The 16,326-nt window shown below is 36.6% G+C and overlaps 4 non-coding genes across 4 annotated transcripts; all 4 read left to right on the top strand.

Moving 5' to 3' along the window:
• The first annotated feature begins 1,181 nt into the window (after positions 1–1,181).
• TRNAS-GCU (transfer RNA serine (anticodon GCU)) lies at positions 1,182–1,253 on the top strand. Its single transcript has one exon. It is a non-coding gene; the product is annotated as a tRNA-Ser (tRNA).
• Positions 1,254–2,136: 883 nt separating this feature from the next.
• TRNAC-GCA (transfer RNA cysteine (anticodon GCA)) lies at positions 2,137–2,208 on the top strand. Its single transcript has one exon. It is a non-coding gene; the product is annotated as a tRNA-Cys (tRNA).
• A 2,782-nt stretch (positions 2,209–4,990) lies between these two features.
• On the top strand, positions 4,991–5,062 carry TRNAC-GCA (transfer RNA cysteine (anticodon GCA)). The gene has a single exon. It is a non-coding gene; the product is annotated as a tRNA-Cys (tRNA).
• Positions 5,063–14,122: 9,060 nt separating this feature from the next.
• On the top strand, positions 14,123–14,194 carry TRNAC-GCA (transfer RNA cysteine (anticodon GCA)). Its single transcript has one exon. It is a non-coding gene; the product is annotated as a tRNA-Cys (tRNA).
• Positions 14,195–16,326: the final 2,132 nt, after the last annotated feature.

Genomic DNA, 16,326 nt, shown 5'->3' on the forward strand with positions numbered 1-16,326 from the left:
ATATTTTTTTTCCATGTTCCAAGATCTACATGTGATACGAAATGTATGAATTCTTGCAATGGAAACCTCACTGTATCTTACCAAGGCAGATAAAGGACATCTTTTGTACCCCTTATACTTATAAGGAGGGTTTGGTGGCTGAAAATGCATTGCTTTGATGGTGATTGCATGTTGCTTGCACTTTGTACATATTACTGAATAAATAAAGGTGAACATTTCAGAAATGGGGGTATAGCTCAGGGGTAGAGCATTTCACTGCAGATCAAAAGGTACCTAGTTCAAATCTGGGTGCCCCCCTTGTCCAACTGTTTTACCTGTAGAAATATGTTTTTAATTAAATAAATTGAAGTAAACATTTACAATCTTAGCATTTTATGTAATGAGCAACACATTTCTACATTTGAAATACTCCTGATCATCTCCTGAAACATAGGGTAAACACCATGAAACTGTTTCGGATTTCTTCGTATGATACAAGCTGTGTTTTACATTCACCCAAGTTCTACTGGTGATATTATCAGTTTGAAATAGTCCATTGGAAGCTCATATGAATGTTATAAAACTGTGGTGGAAACCAATAATATGCCCTTAATAAAATGTATTAATTTGTACAGCTGACCAGAAGTGCACTGATGTCATTAGTTCTACAAGTTCCATACAGTCACCCACTCTATCACCTTTTTAAAAAAGGGCAGTTTTCAACATTCAAGGGTTTATGTCAGTGGTAGAGTGTAGGAGTGTAGTTCAAGAAGTCGCTGTTTCATAACCATATACCCTCTTCAATAGATCCTGTTAAAATGTTTTTCACCCCAATGCACTGTAAGAAACAAAAGGATATATCATCATTTTATATACAAAACAATGAACAATTGGGTTTAACTATGCTCTTAGCACAAAATCAACAAACTGCAGTAGAGAAGAAGTTACATTTTGCAGAATTTGTGCATTTGACAAAAGATTTGTTTTCCATGTTCCAAGATCTACATGTGATACAAAATGTATGAATTCTTGCAATGGAAACCTCACTGTATTTTACCAAGGCAGATAAAGGACATCCTTCGCACCCCATATACTTATAAGGAGGGTTTTGGTGGCTGAAAATGCATTGCTTTGATGGTGATTGCATGTTGCTTGCACTTTGTACATATTACTGAATAAATAAAAGGGAACTTTTCAGAACTGGGGGTATAGCTCAGTGATAGAACATTTGACTGCTGATCAAGAGGTCCCTAGTTCAAATCTGGGTGCCCCCTTGTTCAACTGTTTTACCTGTAGAAATATTTTTTTAATTAAATAAATTGAAGTAAACATTTACAATCTTAGCATTTTATGTAATGAGCAAAACATTTTTACATTTGAAATACTCCTGATCATCACCTGAAACATAGGGTAAACACCATTAAACTGTTTAGGATTTCTTCATATGATACACAGTGTGTTTTACATTCACCCAAGTTCTACTGGTGATATGATTAGTTTGAAATAGTCCATTGGAAGCTCATATGAATGTTATAAAACTGTGGTGGAAACCAATAATATGCCCTTAATGAAATGTATTAATTTGTACAGCTGACCAGAAGTGCACTGATGTCATTAGTTCTACAAGTTCCATACAGTCACCCACTCTATCACCTTTTTAAAAAAGGGCAGTTTTCATCATTCAAGGGTTTATGTCAGTGGTAGAGCGTAGGAGGGCTTTTCAAGAAGTTCATGTTTCATAACCATATACCCTCTTCAATAGATCCTGTTAAAATGTATGTTTTAACCCAATGCACTGTAAGAAACAATAAGATATATCATCATTTCATATACAAAACAACGAACAATTGGGTTTAACTATGCTCTTAGCACAACATCAACAAAATGCAGTAGAGAAACAGTTACGTTTTGCAGAATTTGTGCATTTGACAAAAGTTTTTTTTCCATGTTCCAAGATCTACATGTGATACGAAATGTATGAATTCTTGCAATGGAAACCTCACTGTATTTTACCAAGTCAGATAAAGGACATCCTTCGCACCCCATATACTTATAAGGAGGGTTTGGTGGCTGGAAATGCATTGCTTTGATGGTGATTGCATGTTGCTTGCACTTTGTACATATTACTGAATTAATAAAGGTGAGCTTTTCAGAACTGGGGGTATCGCTCAGTGGTAGAGCATTTGACTGCAGATCAAGAGGTCCCTAGTTCAAATCTGGGTGCCCCCTTGTTCAGCTGTTTTACCTGTAGAAATATTTTTTTAAATGAATTGAATAAAACATTTACAATCTTAGCATTTTATGTAATGAGCAACACATTTCTACATTTGAAATACTCCTGATCATCTCCTGAAATATAGGGTAAACACCATGAAACTGTTTAGGATTTCTTCATATGATACAAGCTGTGTTTTACATTCACCCAAGTTCTACTGGTGATATTATTAGTTTGAAATAGTCCATTGGAAGCTCATATGAATGTTATAAAACTGTGGTGGAAACCAATAATATGCCCTTAATGAAATGTATTAATTTGTACAGCTGACCAGAAGTGCACTGATGTCATTAGTTCTACAAGTTCCATAAAGTCACCCACTCTATCATCTTTTTTAAAAAGGGCAGTTTTCAACATTCAATGGTTTATGTCAGTGGTAGAGCGTAGGAGTGTAGTTCAAGAAGTCCCTGTTTCATAACCATATACCCTCTTCAATAGATCCTGTTAAAATGTTTTTCAACCCAATGCACTGTAAGAAACAATAGGATATATCATCATTTCATATACAAAACAATGAACATTGGGTTTAACTATGCTCTTAGCACAAAATCAACAAACTGTAGTAGAGAAGCAGTTACATTTTGCAGACTTTGTGCATTTGGCAAAAGATTTTTTTTCCATGTTCCAAGATCTACATGTGATACGAAATGTATGAATTCTTGCAATGGAAACCTCACTGTATTTTACCAAGGCAGATAAAGGACATCCTTTGCACCTCATATACTTATAAGGAGGGTTTGGTGGCTGAAAATGCATTGCTTTGATGGTGATTGCATGTTGCTTGCACTTTGTACATATTACTGAATTAATAAAGGGGAATTTTTCAGAACTGGGGGTATAGCTCAGTGGTAGAGCGTTTGCCTGCAGATCAAGAGGTCCCTTGTTCAAATCTGGGTGACCCCTTGTTCAACTGTTTTACCTGTAGAAATATGTTTTTAATTAAATAAATTGAAGTAAACATTTACAATCTTAGCATTTTATGTAATGAGCAACACATTTCTACATTTGAAATACTCCTGATCATCACCTGAAACATAGGGTAAACACCATTAAGCTGTTTAGGATTTCTTCATATGATACAAGCTGTGTTTTACATTCACCCAAGTTCTACTGGTGATATGATCAGTTTGAAATAGTTCATTGGAAGCTCTTATGAATGTTATAAAACTGTGGTGGAAACCAATAATATGCCCTTAATGAAATGTATTAATTTGTACAGCTGACCAGAAGTGCACTGATGCCATTAGTTCTACAAGTTCCTTAGAGTCACCCACTCTCTCACCTTTTTAAAAAAGGGCAGTTTTCAACATTCAAGGGTTTATGTCAGTGGTAGAGCGTAGGAGTGTAGTTCAAGAAGTCCCTGTTTCATAACCATATACCCTCTTCAATAGATCCTGTTAAATGTTTTTCAACCCAATGCACTGTAAGAAACAATAAGATATATAATCATTTCATATACAAAACAATGAACAATTGGGTTTAACTATGCTCTTAGCACAAAATCAACAAACTGCAGTAGAGAAGCAGTTACATTTTGCAGAATTTGTGCATTTGACAAAAGATTTTTTTTTCATGTTCCAAGATCTACATGTGATACGAAATGTATGAATTCTTGCAATGGAAACCTCACTGTATTTTACCAAGGCAGATAAAGGACATCCTTCGCACCCCATACACTTATAAGGAGGGTTTGGTGGCTGAAAATGCATTGCTTTCATGGTGATTGCATATTGCTTGTACTTTGTACATATTACTGAACTAATAAATGTGAACTTTTCAGAACTGGGGTATAGCTCAGTGGTAGAGCATTTGACTACAGATCAAGAGGTCCCTAGTTCAAATCTGGGTGCCTCCTTGTTCAACTGTTTCACCTGTAGAAATATTTTTATAATTAAATAAATTGAAGAAAACATTTACAATCTTAGCATTTTATGTAATGAGCAACACATTTCTACATTAGAAATACTCCTGATCATCTCCTGAAACATAGGGTAAACACCATGAAACCGTTTAGGATTTCTTCATATGATACAAGCTGTGTTTTACATTCACCCAAGTTCTACTGGTGATATTATCAGTTTGAAATAGTCCATTGGAAGCTCATATGAATGTTATAAAACTGTGGTGCAAACCAATAACATGCCCTTAATGAAATGTATTAATTTGTACAGCTGACCAGAAGTGCACCGATGTCATTAGTTCTACAAGTTCCATTCAGTCACCCACTCTATCACCTTTTTAAAAAAGGGCAGTTTTCAACATTCAAGGGTTTATGTCAGTGGTAGAGCGTAGGAGTGTAGTTCAAGAAGTCGCTGTTTCATAACCATATACCCTCTTCAATAGATCCTGTTAAAATGTTTTTCAACCCAATGCACTGTAAGAAACAAATGGATATATCATCATTTCATATACAAAACAATGAACAATTGGGTTTAACTATGCTCTTAGCACAAAATCAAGAAACTGCAGTAGAGAAGCAGTTACATTTTGCAGAATTTGTGCATTTGACAAAAGATTTGTTTTCCATGTTCCAAGATCTACATGTGATACAAAATGTATGAATTCTTGCAATGGAAACCTCACTGTATTTTACCAAGGCAGATAAAGGACATCCTTCGCACCCCATTACTTATAAGGAGGGTTTGGTGGCTGAAAATGCATTGCGTTGATGGTGAGTGCATGTTGCTTGCACTTTGTACATATTACTGAATTAATAAAAGTGAACATTTGAGAACTGGGGGTATAGCTCAGTGATAGAGCATTTGACTGCAGATCAAGAGGTCCCTAGTTCAAATCTGGGTGCCCCCTTGTTCAACTGTTTTACCTGTAGAAATATTTTTTTAATTAAATAAATTGAAGTAAACATTTACAATCTTAGCATTTTATGTAATGAGCAACACATTTCTACATTTGAAATACTCCTGATCATCACCTGAAACATAGGGTAAACACCATTAAACTGTTTAGGATTTCTTCATATGATACACGCTGTGTTTTACATTCACCCAATTTCTACTGGTGATATGATTAGTTTGAAATAGTCCATTGGAAGCTCATATGAATGTTATAAAACTGTGGTGGAAACCAATAATATGCCCTTAATGAAATGTATTAATTTGTACAGCTGACCAGAAGTGCACTGATGTCATTAGTTCTACAAGTTCCATACAGTTACCCACTCTATCACCTTTTTAAGAAAGGGCAGTTTTCAGCATTCAAGGGTTTATGTAAGTGGTAGAGCGTAGGAGGGCTTTTCAAGAAGTTCATGTTTCATAACCATATACCCTCTTCAATAGATCCTGTTAAAGTGTATGTTTTAACCCAATGCACTGTAAGAAACAATAAGATATATCATCATTTCATAAACAAAACAATGAACAATTGGGTTTAATTATGCTCTTAGCACAAAATCAACAAAATGCAGTAGAGAAACAGTTACGTTTTGCAGAATGTGTGCATTTGACAAAAGTTTTTTTTCCATGTTCCAAGATCTACATGTGATACGAAATGTATGAATTCTTGCAATGGAAACCTCACTGTATTTTACCAAGTCAGATAAAGGACATCCTTCGCACCCCATATACTTATAAGGAGGGTTTGGTGGCTGGAAATGCATTGCTTTGATGGTGATTGCATGTTGCTTGCACTTTGTACATATTACTGAATTAATAAAGGTGAAGTTTTCAGAACTGGGGGTATTGCTCAGTGGTAGAGCATTTGACTGTAGATGAAGAGGTCCCTAGTTCAAATCTGGGTGCCCCTTTGTTCAGCTGTTTTACCTGTAGAAATATTTTTTTTAATAAATTGAATAAAACATTTGCAATCTTAGCATTTTATGTAATGAGCAACACATTTCTACATTTGAAATACTCCTGATCATCTCCTGAAATATAGGGTAAACACCATGAAACTGTTTAGGATTTCTTCATATGATACAAGCTGTGTTTTACATTCACCCAAGTTCTACTGGTGATATTATTCGTTTGAAATAGTCCATTGGAAGCTCATATGAATGTTATAAAACTGTGGTGGAAACCAATAATATGCCATTAATGAAATTTATTAATTTGTACAGCTGACCAGAAGTGCACTGATGTCATTAGTTCTACAAGTTCCATAGAGTCACCCACTCTATCACCTTTTTTAAAAAGGGCAGTTTTCAACATTCAAGGGTTTATGTCAGTGGTAGAGCGTAGGAGTGTAGTTGAAGAGGTCCCTGTTTCATAACCATATACCCTCTTCAATAGATCCTGTTAAAATGTTTTTCAACCCAATGCACTGTAAGAAACAATAGGATTTATCATCATTTCATATACAAAACAATGAACAATTGGGTTTAACTATGCTCTTAGCACAAAATCAACAAACTGCAGTAGAGAAGCAGTTACATTTTGCAGAATTTGTGCATTTGGCAAAATATTTTTTTTTCCATGTTCCAAGATCTACATGTGATATGAAATGTATGAATTCTTGCAATGGAAACCTCATTGTATTTTACCAAGGCAGATAAAGGACATTCTTCGCAGCTCATATACTTATAAGGAGGGTTTGGTGGCTGAAAATGCATTGCTTTGATGGTGATTGCATGTTGCTTGCACTTTGTACATATTACTCAATTAATAAAGGGGAACTTTTCAGAACTGGGGGTATAGCTCAGTGGTAGAGCATTTGACTGCAGATCAAGAGGTCCCTAGTTCTAATACGGGTGCCCCCTTGTTCAACTGTTTTACCTGTAGAAATATTTTTTTAATTAAATAAATTGAAGAAAACATTTACAATCTTAGCATTTTATGTAATGAGCAACACATTTCTACATTTGAAATACTCCTGATCATCTCCTGAAACATAGGGTAAACACCAGGAAACTGTTTAGGATTTCTTCATATGATACAAGCTGTGTTTTACATTCACCCAAGTTCTACTGGTGATATTATCAGTTTGAAATAGTCCATTGGAAGCTCATATGAATGTTATAAAACTGTGGTGGAAACCAATAATATACCCTTAATGAAATGTATTAATTTGTACAGCTGACCAGAAGTGCCCTGATGTCATTAGTTCTACAAGTTCCATACAGTCAACCACTCTATCACCTTTTTAAACAAGGGCAGTTTTCAGCATTCAAGGGTTTAACTCAGTGGTAGGGCGTAGGAATGCAGATCAAGAAGTCCCTGTTTCATAACCATATACCCTCTTCAATAGATCCTGTTAAAATGTTTTTCAAACCAATGCACTTTAAGAAACAATAGGATATATCATCATTTCATATACAAAACAATGAACTATGCTCATTAACTATGCTCTTAGCACAAAATCAACAAACTGCAGTAGAGAAGCAGTTACATTTTGCAGAATTTGTGCATTTGACAAAATATGTTTTTCCATGTTCCAAGATCATGTGATACGAAATGTATGAATTCTTGCAATGGAAACCTCACTGTATTTTACCAAGGCAGATAAAGGACATCCTTCACACCCCATATACTTATAAGGAGGGTTTGGTGGCTGAAAATGCACTGCTTTGATGGTGATTGCATGTTGCTTACACTTTGTACTTTTTACTGAATTAAATTTTTACTGAATTAATAAAGGTGAACATTTCAGAAATGGGGGTATAGCTCAGGGGTAGAGCATTTCACTGCAGATCAAAAGGTCCCTACTTCAAATCTGGGTGCCCCCTTGTCCAACTGTTTTACCTGTAGAAATATTTTTTAATTAAATAAATTGAAGTAAACATTTACAATATTAGCATTTTATGTAATGAGCAACACATTTCTACATTTGAAATACTCCTGATCATCACCTGAAACATAGGGTAAACACCATTAATCTGTTTAGGATTTCTTCATATGATACAAGCTGTGTTTTACATTCACCCAAATTTTACTGGTGATATGATCCGTTTGAAATATTCCATTGGAAGCTCATATGAATGTTATAAAACTGTGGTGGAAACCAATAATATGCCCTTAATGAAAGGTATTAATTTGTACAGCTGACGAGAAGGGCACTGATGTCATTAGTTCTACAAGTTCCATACAGTCACCCACTCTATCACCTTTTTAAAAAAGGGCAGTATTCAACATTCAAGGGTTTATGTCAGTGGTAGAGCGTAGGAGTGTAGTTCAAGACGTCCCTGTTCCATAACCATATACCCTCTTCAATAGATCCTGTTCAATGTTTTTCAACCCAATTCACTGTAAGAAACAATAAGATATATTATCATTTCATATACAAAACAATGAACATTTGGGTTTAACTATGCTCTTAGCACAAAATCAAAAAAATGCAGTAGAGAAACAGTTACGTTTTGCAGAATTTGTGCATTTGACAAAGTTTTTTTTTCCATGTTCCAAGATCTACATGTGATACGAAATGTATGAATTCTTGCAATGATAACCTCACTGTATTTTACCAAGGCAGATAAAGGACATCTTTTGTACCCCTTATACTTATAAGGAGGGTTTGGTGGCTGCAAATGCATTGCTATGATGGTGATTGCATGTTGCTTGCACTTTGCACATATCACTGAATTAATAAAGGTGAACATTTCAGAAATGGGGGTATAGCTCAGGGGTAGAGCATTTCACTGCAGATCAAAAGGTCCCCAGTTCAAGTCTGGGTTCCCCCTTGTCCAACTGTTTTACCTGTAGAAATATTTTTTTAATTAAATAAATTGAAGAAAAGATTTACAATCTTAGCATTTTATGTAATGAGCAACACATTTCTACATTTGAAATACTCCTGATCATCTCCTGAAACATAGGGTAAACACCAGGAAACTGTTTAGGATTTCTTCATATGATACAAGCTGTGTTTTACATTCACCTAAGTTCTACTGGTGATATTATCAGTTTGAAATAGTCCATTCGAAGCTCATATGAATGTTATAAAACTGTGGTGGAAACCAATAATATGCCCTTAATGAAATGTATTAATTTGTACAGCTGACCAGAAGTGCCCTGATGTCATTAGTTCTACAAGTTCCATACAGTCAACCACTCTATCACCTTTTGAAACAAGGGCAGTTTTCAGCATTCAAGGGTTTAACTCAGTGGTAGGGCGTAGGAATGCAGATCAAGAAGTCCCTGTTTCATAACCATATACCCTCTTCAATAGATCCTGTTAAAATATTTTTCAACCCAATGCACTGTAAGAAACAATAAGATATATCATCATTTCATATACAAAAGAATGAACAATTGGGTTTAACTATGCTCTTGGCACAAAATCAACAAACTGCAGTAGAGAAGCAGTTACATTTTGCAGAATTTGTGCATTTGACAAAAGATTTTTTTTCCATGTTCCAAGATCTACATGTGATACGAAATGTATGAATTCTTGGAAACCTCACTGTATTTTACCAAGGCAGATAAAGGACATCCTTCGCACCCCATATACTTATAAGGAGGGTTTGGTGGCTGAAAATGCTTTGCTTTCATGGTGATTGCATGTTGCTTCCACTTTGTACATATTACTGAATAAATAAAGGTGAACGTTTCAGAAATGGGGGTATATAGCTCAGGGGTAGAGCATTTCACTGCAGATCAAAAGGTTCCTAGTGCATATCTGGGTGCCCCCTTGTCCAACTGTTTTACCTCTAGAAATATGTTTTTAATTAAATAAATTGAAGTAAACATTTACAATCTTAGCATTTTATGTAATGAGCAACACATTTCTACATTTGAAATATTCCTGATCATTACCTGGAACATAATGTAAACACCATTACGCTGTTTAGGATTTCTTCATATGATACAAGCTGTGTTTTACATTCACCCAAGTTCTACTGGTGATATGATCAGTTTGAAATAGTCCATTGGAAGCTCTTATGAATGTTATAAAACTGTGGTGGAAACCAATAATATGCCCTTAATGAAATGTATTAATTTGTACAGCTGACCAGAAGTGCACTGATGTCATTAGTTCTACAAGTTCCATAGAGTCACCCACTCTATCATCTTTTTTAATAAGGGCAGTTTTCAACATTCAAGGGTTTATGTCAGTGGTAGAGCGTAGGAGTGTAGTTCAAGAAGTCCCAGTTTCATAACCATATACCCTCTTCAATAGATCCTGTTAAAATGTTTTTCAACCCAATGCACTGTAAGAAACAATAGGATATATCATCATTTCATATACAAAACAATGAACATTGGGTTTAACTATGCTCTTAGCCCAAAATCAACAAACTGCAGTAGAGAAGCAGTTACGTTTTGCAGAATTTGTTCATTTGACAAAAATTTTTTTTCCATGTTCCAAGATCTACATGTGATACGAAATGTATGAATTCTTGCAATGGAAACCTCACTGTATTTTACCAAGGCAGATAAAGGACATCCTTTGCACCTCATATACTTATAAGGAGGGTTTGGTGGCTGCAAATGCATTGCTATGATGGTGATTGCATGTTGCTTGCACTTTGAACATATCACTGAATTAATAAAGGGGAACTTTTCAGAACTGGGGGTATAGCTCAGTGGTAGAGCATTTGACTCCAGATCTAGAGGTCTCTAGTTCAAATTTGGGTGACCCCTTGTTCAACTGTTTTACCTGTAGAAATATTTTTTTTATTAAATAAATTGAAGAAAACATTTACAATCTTAGCATTTTATGTAATGAGCAACACATTTCTACATTTGAAATACTCCTGATCATCTCTGCAAACATAGGGTAAACACCATGAAACTGTTTAGGATTTCTTCATATGATATAAGCTGTGTTTTACATTCACCCAAGTTCTACTGGTGATATTATCAGTTTGAAATAGTCCATTGGAAGCTCATATGAATGTTATAAAACTGTGGTGGAAACCAATAATATGCCCTTAAGGAAATGTATTAATTTATACAGCTGCCCAGAAGTGCACTGATGTCATTAGTTCTACAAGTTCCATACAGTCACCCACTCTATCACCTTTTTAAAAAAGGGCAGTTTTCAGCATTCAAGGGTTTAACTCAGTGGTAGAGCGTAGGAATGCAGTTCAAGAAGTCCCTGTTTAATAACCATATACCCTCTTCAATAGATCCTGTTAGAATGTTTTTCAACCTAATGCACTGTAAGAAACAATAAGATATATCATCATTTCATATACAAAACAATGAACAATTGGGTTTAACTATGCTCTTAGCACAAAATCAACAAACTGCAGTAGAGAAGCAGTTAGATTTTGCAGAATTTGTGCATTTGACAAAAGTTTTTTTTCCATGTTCCAAGAACTACATGTGATACGAAATGTATGAATTCTTGCAATGGAAACCTCACTGTATTTTACCAAGGCAGATAAAGTACATCCTTTGCACCTCATACACTTATAAGGATGGTTTGGTGGCTGCAAATGCATTGCTTTGATGGTGATTGCATGTTGCGTCCACTTTGTACATATTACTGAATAAATAAAGGTGAACATTTCAGAAATGGGGGTATAGCTCAGGGGTAGAGCATTTCACTGCAGGTCAAAAGGTCCCTAGTTCAAATCTGGGTGCCCCCTTGTCCAACTGTTTTACCTGTAGAAATATGTTTTTAATTAAATAAATTGAAGTAAACATTTACAATCTTAGCATTTTATGTAATGAGCAACACATTTCTACATTTGAAATACTCCTGATCATCTCCTGAAATATAGGGTAAACACCATGAAACTGTTTAGGATTTCTTCGTATGATACAAGCTGTGTTTTACATTCACCCAAGTTCTACTGGTGATATTATCAGTTTGAAATAGTCCATTGGAAGCTCATATGAATGTTATAAAACTGTGGTGGAAACCAATAATATGCCCTTAATGAAATGTATTAATTTGTACAGCTGACCAGAAGTGCACTGATGTCATTAGTTCTACAAGTTCCATACAGTCACCCACTCTATCACCTTTTTAAAAAAGGGCAGTTTTCAGCATTCAAGGGTTTAACTCAGTGGTAGAGCGTAGGAATGCAGTTCAAGAAGTCCCCGTTTCATAACCATATACCCTCTTCAATTGTCATGATCTCTGCTTCCAAAAGGTCAGGGTTTTCCCAACTCCCTTGGAAGCAGATCCATAACCCAGGTTCCGAGTGCCAACCAGTCCCAATTGGGACCTTTTGGACCCAGTCCTGGCGCCAGAGGCACCAGGCTCATAAATATGCCCAGTCCCAGCGCTGGAAGCGCCGGGCTCATAATGCTTGGGTGGACTTACCTTCAGCAGACCATGCTGCTTACTTGCCTGCCAGTTGAGCCTCTGATCCTCTTCTGTTTGGAACTACTTTTCCTGTTGGGTGGGGCTGGAGCCACTCCCTAGATTCAGAACACTGGAACTCTTCTGGAAGGCAGGAACTCTTTTCTTACCAGGAACTCTTTTCTTACTTAGGCGTGGCTGTGGAAGGAGACACCTAAGCACTACAGGAGGCTATTTAAACCACACCCGGTGGATGAATCTTGCTTTGCGTTACTCTGCAACCTCTGCAGCAGAACGCTCATCGTGTCTTCTGCATCCGGTCCTGGGTCTAAGGAAAAAGGCTTACCATCCTGAATCCAGTCTTCAGCAACACCTATAAAGACAAGAAAGAACAGGTTAGCATTCCGGCATCTGAAAGGCAAAGGCTTACCATCCTGAATCCAGTCTTCAGCAACACCTATAAAGACAAGAAAGAACAGGTTAGCATTCCGGCATCTGAAAGGCAAAGGCTTACCTACTCTTCATGCGCTCCGGAGGTCTTCACACTGCATTCCGGCATCTGAAAGACAAAAGTTTACCAACTCTTCGCACGCTCCGGAGGCCTTCGGCACTGCATCCCGCATCTGAAAGACAAAACAAGGTGCGTTTAAAGACATTGGGGAACTTTAATACTCACGTGCCATTACTCCTTTCCACATCTAATCCAGTGGGTATTCCGGCACCCTGCAGCCGCTCCGAACTCGTACCTGCAAAATAAAAAGACAGTTAGAGCGCATAGTGAAGCAGGTAACAAGCGCTTACTTACGTGCTTCCAGGCGCTTCTATTCATCACACGGGCTCCATCTTCAACTCACTTCAGCCCGTCATCCGCCATCGCCGGAACCCTGCAAAACAAGAGACATCATTACTAAAGACTTTAAAGACATTTGAATGACTCGAAACTTACCGTTCGTGCAGTAAACGACGGACAGCAGTCCTCTGAAGTCAAGAGGCCTGCGCTACCTATCCAGTGAAGAAACTGGTTACAGCACCCTGCCCCGAGGCAGATGGAGAGCTCGGCATTCACTTACCTAAGGTGAGAGCGTTAACCTTTGGGGGTCTACAGGAGAGGAGAAGAGGAAAGAGATAGGGACACCCCAATAACCCCAGTTCATTAACCCCATATTTTCTATCTGCAGACATCTTACTCTACACGTCAGGCATACAGTGCACAGAGGTCCAGCCCAAAGAGCCAACCGGGTGCTACACATCACCTTTGAAGATACGGTAGTCGCCCAGTCAAGACCGGCGCCTCTGCGAGAATCAGGTGAGCGTTACATCAATCGATCCTGTTAAAATGTTTTTCAACCCAATGCATGGTAAGAAACAATAAGATATATCATCATTTCATATACAAAACAATGAACAATTGGGTTTAACTGTGCTCTTAGCACAAAATCAACAAACTGCAGTAGAGAAACAGTTACATTTTTCAGAATTTGTGCATTTGACAAAAGATTTTTTTTCCATGTTCCAAGATCTACATGTGATACGAAATGTATGAATTCTTGCAATGGAAACCTTACTGTATTTTACCAAGGCAGATAAAGGACATCCTTCGCACCCCATATACTTATAAGGAGGGTTTGGTGGCTGAAAATGCATTGCTTTGATGGTGATTGCATGTTGTTTGCACTTTGTACATATTACTGAATTAATAAAGGTGAACTTTTCAGAACTGGGGGTATAGCTCAGTGGTAGAGCATTTGACTGCAGACCAAGAGGTCCCTAGTTCAAATCTGGGTGCCCCCTTGTTCAACAGTTTTACCTGTGGAAATATTTTTTTAATTAAATAAATTGAAGAAAACATTTACAATCTTAGCATTTTAGGTACTGAGCAACACATTTCTACATTAGAAATACTCCTGATCATCTCCTGAAACATAGGGTAAACACCATGAAACTGTTTAGGTTTTCTTCATATGATACAAGCTGTGTTTTACATTCACCCAAGTTCTACTGGTGATATTATCAGTTTGAAATAGTCCATTGGAAGCTCATATGAATGTTATAAAACTGTGGTGGAAACCAATAATATGCCATTAATGAAATGTATTAATTTGTACAGCTGACCAGAAGTGCACTGATGTCATTAGTTCTACAAGTTCCATACAGTCACCCACTCTATCACCTTTTTAAGAAAGGGCAGTTTTCAGCATTCAAGGGTTTAACTCAGTGGTAGAGGGTAGGAATGCAGTTCAAGAAGTCCCTGTTTCATAACCATATACCCTCTTCAATAGATCCTGTTAAATGCTTTTCAACCCAATGCACTGTAAGAAACAATAAGATATATCATCATTTCATATACAAAACAATGAACACTTGGGTTTAACTATGCTCTTAGCACAAAATCAACCAATTGCAGGAGAGAAGCAGTTACATTTTGCAGAATTTGTGCATTTGACAAAAGATTTTTTTTCCATGTTCCAAGATCTACATGTGATACGAAATGTATGAATTCTTGCAATGGAAACCTCACTGTATTTTACCAAGGCAGATAAAGGACATCTTTTGTACCCCTTATACTTATAAGGAGGGTCTGGTGGCTGAAAATGCATTGCTTTGATGGTGATTGCATGTTGCTTCCACTTTGTACATATTACTGAATAAATAAAGGTGAATATTTCAGAAATGGGGGTATAGCTCAGGGGTAGAGCATTTCACTGCAAATCAGAAGGTCCCTAGTTCAAATCTGGGTGCCCCTTTGACCTACCGTTTTACCTGTAGAAATATGTTTTTAATTAAATAAATTGAAGTAAACATTTACAATCTTAGCATTTTATGTAATGAGCAACACATTTCTACATTTGAAATACACCTGATCATCTCCTCAAACATAGGGTAAACACCATGAAACTGTTTAGGATTTCTTTGTATGATACAAGCTGTGTTTTACATTCACCCAAGTTCTACTGGTGATATTATCAGTTTGAAATAGTCCATTGGAAGCTCATATGAATGTTATAAAACTGTGGTGGAAACCAATAATATGCCCTTAATGAAATGTATTAATTTGTACAGCTGACCAGAAGTGCACTGATGTCATTAGTTCTACAAGTTCCATACAGTCACCCACTCTATCACCTTTTTAAAAAAGGGCAGTTTTCAGCATTCAAGGGTTTAACTCAGTGGTAGAGCGTAGGAATGCAGTTCAAGAAGTCCCTGTTTCATAACCATATACCCTCTTCAATAGATCCTGTTAAAATGTTTTTCAACCCAATGCACTGTAAGAAACAATAAGATATATCATCATTTCATATACAAAAGAATGAACAATTGGGTTTAACTATGCTCTTAGCACAAAATCAACAAACTGCAGTAGAGAAGCAGTTACATTTTGCAGAATTTGTGCATTTGACAAAAGATTTTTTTTCCATGTTCCAAGATCTACATGTGATACGAAATCTATGAATTCTTGCAATGGAAACCTCACTGTATTTTACCAAGGCAGATAAAGGACATCCTTCGCACCCCATATATTTATAAGGAGGGTTTGTGGCTGAAAATGCTATGCTTTGATGGTGATTGCATGTTGCTTCCACTTTGTACATATTACTGAATAAATAACGGTGAACATTGCAGAAATGGGGGTATAGCTCACGGGTAGAGCATTTCACTGCAGATCAAAAGGTCCCTAGTTCAAATCTGGGTGCCCTGTTGTCCAACTGTTTTACCTGTAGAAATGTGTTTTTAATTAAATAAATTGAAGTAAACATTTACAATCTTAGCATTTTATGTAATGAGCAACACATTTCTACATTTGAAATACTCCTGATCATCACCTGAAACATAGGGTAAACACCATTAAGCTGTTTAGGATTTCTTCATATGATACAAGCTGTGTTTTACATTCACCCAAGTTCTACTGGTGATATGATCAGTTT

The sequence above is a fragment of the Ambystoma mexicanum genome, chromosome 4q, assembly GCF_040938575.1.
Source record: "Ambystoma mexicanum isolate Mex_15411 chromosome 4q, UKY_AmexF1_1, whole genome shotgun sequence".
In the NCBI taxonomy this organism is placed as follows: Eukaryota; Metazoa; Chordata; class Amphibia; order Caudata; family Ambystomatidae; genus Ambystoma; species Ambystoma mexicanum.